We start from the raw sequence: 6,167 nt of genomic DNA, 5'->3' as shown, positions 1-6,167 counted from the left end.
TTGTTTTTCAAGATAGGGTCTTGCTCTAGCCCAAGCTGGCTTAGAATTAACTGTGTAGTCTCAGGCTGGCTTTGAACTCACAACAATCCTCCTATCTATGCCTCCAGAGTACTGGGAATAAAGGTGTAAGCCACTGTGCCCTGCTCCTGTAAGGCAAAGACTAACTGAAGCCTCAATTACCCAAAGTGAATACCCATATCCACACTGAGGAAAGCCCTGAGGTAACGGGGAATGGAGGATAGGGACATAAGACCATAACCTTTGTTAAAGGAAACTTTTTTTTTTGGTTGACCTGGAATTCGCTATGCAGTTTCAGGGTGGCCTTGAACTCATGGCAGTCTTCCTACCTCTGCCTCCCAAGTGCTGGGACTAAAGGCATTCACCACCACACCTGGCTTTTTTTTTTTAATGTTATTTATTTGAGAGAGAGAACTCCAGACACATGCACCACTTTGTGCATCTGGCTTTACATGGGTGCTGGGGAATTGAACTTGGGTCCCATGGCTTTGCTGGCAAAAGCCCTAACTGCTAAGCCAGCTCTCTAGCCCCAAATTATGATTTTTTTTTTTCCAAAGGAGAGTGCAATCCAGAGGTAGTGGTGTATGCCACTAGGGAACAATTCCCATACTTGGGAGGTGGAGGCAGGTAGAATTTAAGATCATTATGGACTGCATGCTAAGTTCAAGGCCAGTCTAAACTATAAGAGCAAGTCTCAAACAATAAAAGCCCCCAAGACCCCACAGTAAAAATAAAAATAGGGCTGGAGAGATGGCGCTTGCCTGAAAAAGCCTAAGGACCCAGGTTTGATTCCCCAGTATCTATGTAAGGTCAGATGCATAAAGCGGTGCATGTGTTTAGAGTTCGTTTGAAGTGGTTGGAGGCCCTGGTGCACCTGTTTTTTTTTTTCTCTCTCTCTCTGCCTCTTTTTTTTCCTCCCTCTTTCTTTCAAACAAATAAATATAATATTAAAAATAAAAATTGGGGGGGGGAGGGAGAGTATTACCATGGGATATTTTTTATAATAAAAAAATTAAAAAAAAAAAGAAAAAGGGAGGCAAGAGATGATAAAAACGTAAAAAGCAGCCAGGCCTAGGGTCGCACGCCTTTAATCCTAGCACTCAGGAGGCAGAGGTGTAGGAGGATCGCTGTGAGTTTGAGGCCACCCTGACACTACATAATGAATTCCAGGTCAGTCTGAGCTAGAGTAAAACCTGAAAAAAAAAAAAAGTGGGAAGCAAACCATTTTGAATTAGCTATCTAGGTAGATATAAATGAGTCGAGGTTATATATGCATATGAGGTACATGGACATGGAATATATTGGAGATGACATGTACATTACATCAAATTTATCACTTGACCCATTTTGAGTGGACAGTTTGGGGGTATTATGTCCACTTGCATGATTGACCAGCACCACTTTCTATCTCCAAGAGGAGTTCTACGCCTGTTAAACATGGACTCCTCATTCCCACCCCCAGCACTGGTAACAGCCCATTCTTTGTTTGTACGAATTTGACTAAATAGATCATATAATTATGTAAAAAAAAAAACACAAAACATTTCTGGGCTGAAGAGATGGCACAGTGGTTAAGGTGCTTGCCTGGAAAGTCCAAAGTTCAAAGTTCAATTCCTTAGTACCTACAGAAGTCAGATGCACATGGTGGTGCATGTGTCTGGAGTTTGTTTGCAATGGCTAGAGGGCCTGGTAGTGCATTCTTTCTGTCTGCCTCTTTCTTATTCTCTCCAATAAAATAAATAAATAAAAATAAAAATTATATGCAAATTAGTTAACTGCAATGTTACATTCTTTTATTGACTATATCAGAGAAACTAACTCCACAAAGCATTCCACCAGACACTTTATTTTGTGCCAGACACCATGATGAGCTCTTTTCAAGAAATAAAAGCATCAGGTATGGTGGCTCACACCTGTAAATTTCGGCACTCGGGAGGTTGAGGCAGTAAGATTTTGAGAGTTCAAAACTAGCCTGGCCAACCTCACCCAGGTGCCCCCATCACAAAAGAAATAAAGCCTGCAGATTATTAAAAAAAAAAAAAAAAACCCGGGCGTCGTGGCACATGCCTTTAATCCCAGCACTGGGGAGGCAGAGATAGGAGGATCATTGTGAGTGTGAGTTCAAGGCCACCTTGAGACTACATAGTGAATTCCAGGTCAGCCTGGGCTAGAGCGAGACCCTACCTCAAAAACAAACAAACAAACAAGAGGCTAGGCGTGGTGGTGCATGCCTTTAATCCCAGCACCAAGGAGGCAGTGGATTGGGCATTGCTGTGAGTACAAGACTACCCTGAGGCTCCATAGTGAACTTCAGGTCATTCTGAGCTAGAGCTAGACCGTACCTCCAAAAACAAAAGAACGAAATCAAACAAACAACAACAACAACAACAAAACGGCCTGGAGAGATGGCTTAGAGGTTAAATTGCTTGCCTGCAGAGCCTAAGGACCTAGGTTGACTTCCCAGAATTCACATAAAGCCAGATGTACATGGTGGCGCATTAGTCTGGAGTTTGTTAGCAATGGTTAGAGGCCTGGCATGCCCATTCTCTCTTTCTCTCAAATAAATAAAAAATAAAAGCTGGGTGTGTTGGTGCACGCCTTTAATCCCAGCACTTGGGAGGCAGAGGTAGGAGGATCACCATGAGTTCAAGGCCACCCTGAGACTACATAATGAATTCCAGGTCAGCCTGGGCTAGAGTGAAACCCTACCTCAATAAACCAAAAAATAAATATAAAAAAATTTTAAACGGGAGAGAAGTGATTTAGAGATTAAGGCACTTGCCTGTGAAGCCCAAGGACCCAGCTTTGATTCCCCAGGACCCATATAAACCAGATGCACAAAGTAGCTTATGTGCCTGGAGTTCATTTACAATGGCTGAAGGCCCTGGCATGTTTGTCTCTCTCAAATTAACATAATCTAAAAATAAAATTAAAAGGGAGGGGCTAGAGAGATGGTTTATCAGTTAAAGTGCTTGCCTGCAAAGCCTAAGAACCAAGGTTTCATTTTCCAGTATCCCCATAAACCAGATGCACAAGGTGGTGCATTTATTTGGAGTTTGCAGTGGCTAGAGGCCCTGGCACACCCATTCTATCTGCCCTTCTTTCTCTGTCAAATATATAAATAAAATATTAAAAGAAAGTAAAAGCCGGGCGTGGTGGTGCACACCTTCAATCCCAGCACTTGGGAGGCAGAGGTGGGAGGATCATCGAGAGTTCTAGGCCACCCTAAGACTACATAATTAATTCTAGGTCAGCCTGGACCAGAGTGAGATCCTACCTCAAAAAACAACAAAAAAAAAAAAAAAAAGAAAAGAAAGTAAAAGAATAGAAGTTTGCAACTGACATGCTCATAGAGTATAGAATGTTGAACTACTTGTTTTAATGCCTGGAGCTGCAAAGAAAGAATGCTACACTCACAGTGTTATTTTGGCAGAGGTAGTGGGGGTGGAGTGGAGGTTTAATGTCAGGTGAAGGAGGGCGGAAGCAGGTTCAATAGGGAGCTCTCCCAGGGCAATGTTGATTGGTTGGCGATAGTGCACATGCAGAAATTAGGTTTATTTTGGAAAAAGACCATCTTGGGGAGGTCAGAAAACTGCCCAATCCATGTTAAAAGTCGATGGTCTGCAGATATGGAGAGCTTTCTGGGGCAGTTTATTTTTTATTTTTTGTTACCGAGGTAGGGTCTCCCCGTAGCCCAGGTTGACCTGGAATTCAGGCATTCACTCTGTAGTCTCAGGATGGCCTTGAACTCACGGCAGTTTTCCTGCCTACAGAGCGCTGGAGTTAAAGGCATGTGCCAGGGCTGGGGAAATGGCTTAGTGGTTAAGGTGTTTACCTGAGAAGCCTAAAGAACATGGTTTGATTCTCCAGGAAGCACATAAGCCAGATGCACAAGTGGATGCATGTGGTTGGAGTTCATCTGCAGTGGCTAGAGGCCCTGGTGTGCCCATTCTCTGTCTGCCTGCCTCTTTCTCTCTCTCAAATAAATAAATAAGTAAATAAATAAATAAATAAAGGTGTGTACCACCACGCCTGGCTTTTTTATTTTTAATTAATTAATTAATTTTCTGGTTTTGGAGGTAGGGTCTCCCTCTAGCCAAGGCTGACCTGAAATTCATTACATAGGCTCAAGATGGCCTTGATCTCATGCAATCCTCCTACTTCTGCCTCCCCAGTGCTGGGATTAAAGGCGTCCACCACCAGGCATGGCGTTTTTTGTTTTTTGTTTTGTTTTTTTTTCAGAGATGAATGCTGTTTTTATTTCAGTAATGAAAAGAATGCAGTACTCATTAACATCAGACATGCACCTCTACCTGAAACTCCTATTTTTGACTGACCTAAATCTTGATTTTTTTAGGCACATCTGTGAATGTTTTGTATTCTGATACACAGAGTAAATATGTTTCGTGGCAGTCTGGTAATGAGAATTATGTTATAGCTAAAGGCCTCTACATTCCCGGGCTGCCTGTTTAACATTAAGGCTATATTTTATGGTTTTTTTGTTTGTTTGTTTGTTTGTTTGTTTGAGGTAGGGTCTCGCTGTGGCCCAGGCTGACCTGGAATTCACTATGCAATCTCAGGGTGGCCTCAAACTCATGGCAATCCTCCTACCTCTGCCTCCCGAGTGCTGGGATTAAAGGTGTGTACCACCATGCCCGGTTTATGTATGTTCTTTTTTCTTTACTTTTATTTACTTGAGAGAAAGAGAGAAAAAGGTAGACAGAGAGTGAGAGAATGGGCGCAGCAGGGCCTCCATCCATTGCAAATGAACTCCAGATGCATACGCCTCTTTGTGCATCTGGCTTACATGGGTACTGGGGAATTGAACTGAGGCCCTTTGGCTTTGCAGGCAAACACCTTAACCACTAAGCCATCTTCTCTAGCCCAAGACCATATTTTAAAGTAGATATTTAAATAAATCGTATTGTAGGGGAGGGAGGTAACCTAGAAAGCTGAACTCCAGCACTGATAGTCAAACATTAATAGATAAGATGGTCCACATTTAAGTGCCAAGTTATTCTTCCATTGCTACCTTTTCTGACACAAAGATGTTCCTAAAAATGTGAATTTGTTTATACAAATTGATTTATCTATGTGGTCCCACTATCAAATTACAGAAAGAAGTTCCACAATCAAAATTATAGATAGCAGTTAAGGGGACCTTGAAGAAAAGCATAGCCCACATGCATCTCAGAGCTTTCCATTCATCTGTGAATTATTTTCACATGACTAGCATTAAAAACAGGACCAAATGTGACCTTCAATCCCCCTACACAAAATTGGTCTTTGTTCATTCTCAGCTGATAAGACGTCCCAAGAGTGACAAAAGTTGGGAACCATTCCCCCATAGTCATCTCTTCAACGGCTTCATTTCAACAGCTTTTCATTTCTTGAGCTACTTTTCCAAGGAGGTAATGCTGAGATCAGTCAGAAAGGCTCTCTGAGAAGACTGGTTTGGGTTTTTGGGTCTGTTCCAGGTTGGATTCTCCAGGTGTCACGTAAGCCAGATGCACAAGGTGGCACATGTGTCTGGAGTTCATTTGCAGTGGCTAGAGGCCCTGGCACGCTCATTCTCTCTCTCTCTCAAACAAATATATATATATATATATAATTAGAGTGGCCGGGCGTGGTGGCGCACACCTTTAATCCCAGCACTCAGGAGGCAGAGGTAGGAGGATCGCCGTGAGTTCGAGGCCACCCTGAGACTCCATAGTGAATTCCATGTCAGCCTGGGCCAGAGTGACACCCTACCTCGAAAAGCCAAAAATAAAAAATAAAAATAAAAAAAAAAAGGAAGAAAGAAAAAAAAAAGGACCCGGACAGAAAAGCGACACTGGAGGGCCCGGGGCCCGTGCGTCATCATCCCGCGCGGCGGGCCTGCGCCCGCGTCCCCGCCCCGCCCCCGCGGCGGCCGGTCCCTGTCACCGCCCGCCCCAGCCATGGTCCTGCCCCGCGCTCCGTAGGTCGGGCAGCCGCGGCCTGGGACGCGGCCCTCGTCCGGATGGCTGCGGCGGCGGCGCTGGCGGCGGCCGAGCCCGCGGTGTCGCCGGCGGGTAGCGGGGGCCCCGCGTCGCGCCGCGACTTCTACTGGCTGCGCTACTTCCTGGCTGGAGGTGGGTGTCCGCCTCCGCGACCCGTAGAGCGGCGGC

The sequence above is a fragment of the Jaculus jaculus genome, chromosome 18, assembly GCF_020740685.1.
Source record: "Jaculus jaculus isolate mJacJac1 chromosome 18, mJacJac1.mat.Y.cur, whole genome shotgun sequence".
Lineage (NCBI taxonomy): Eukaryota > Metazoa > Chordata > Mammalia > Rodentia > Dipodidae > Jaculus > Jaculus jaculus.
Note: the sequence above shows the minus strand (reverse complement) of the source record.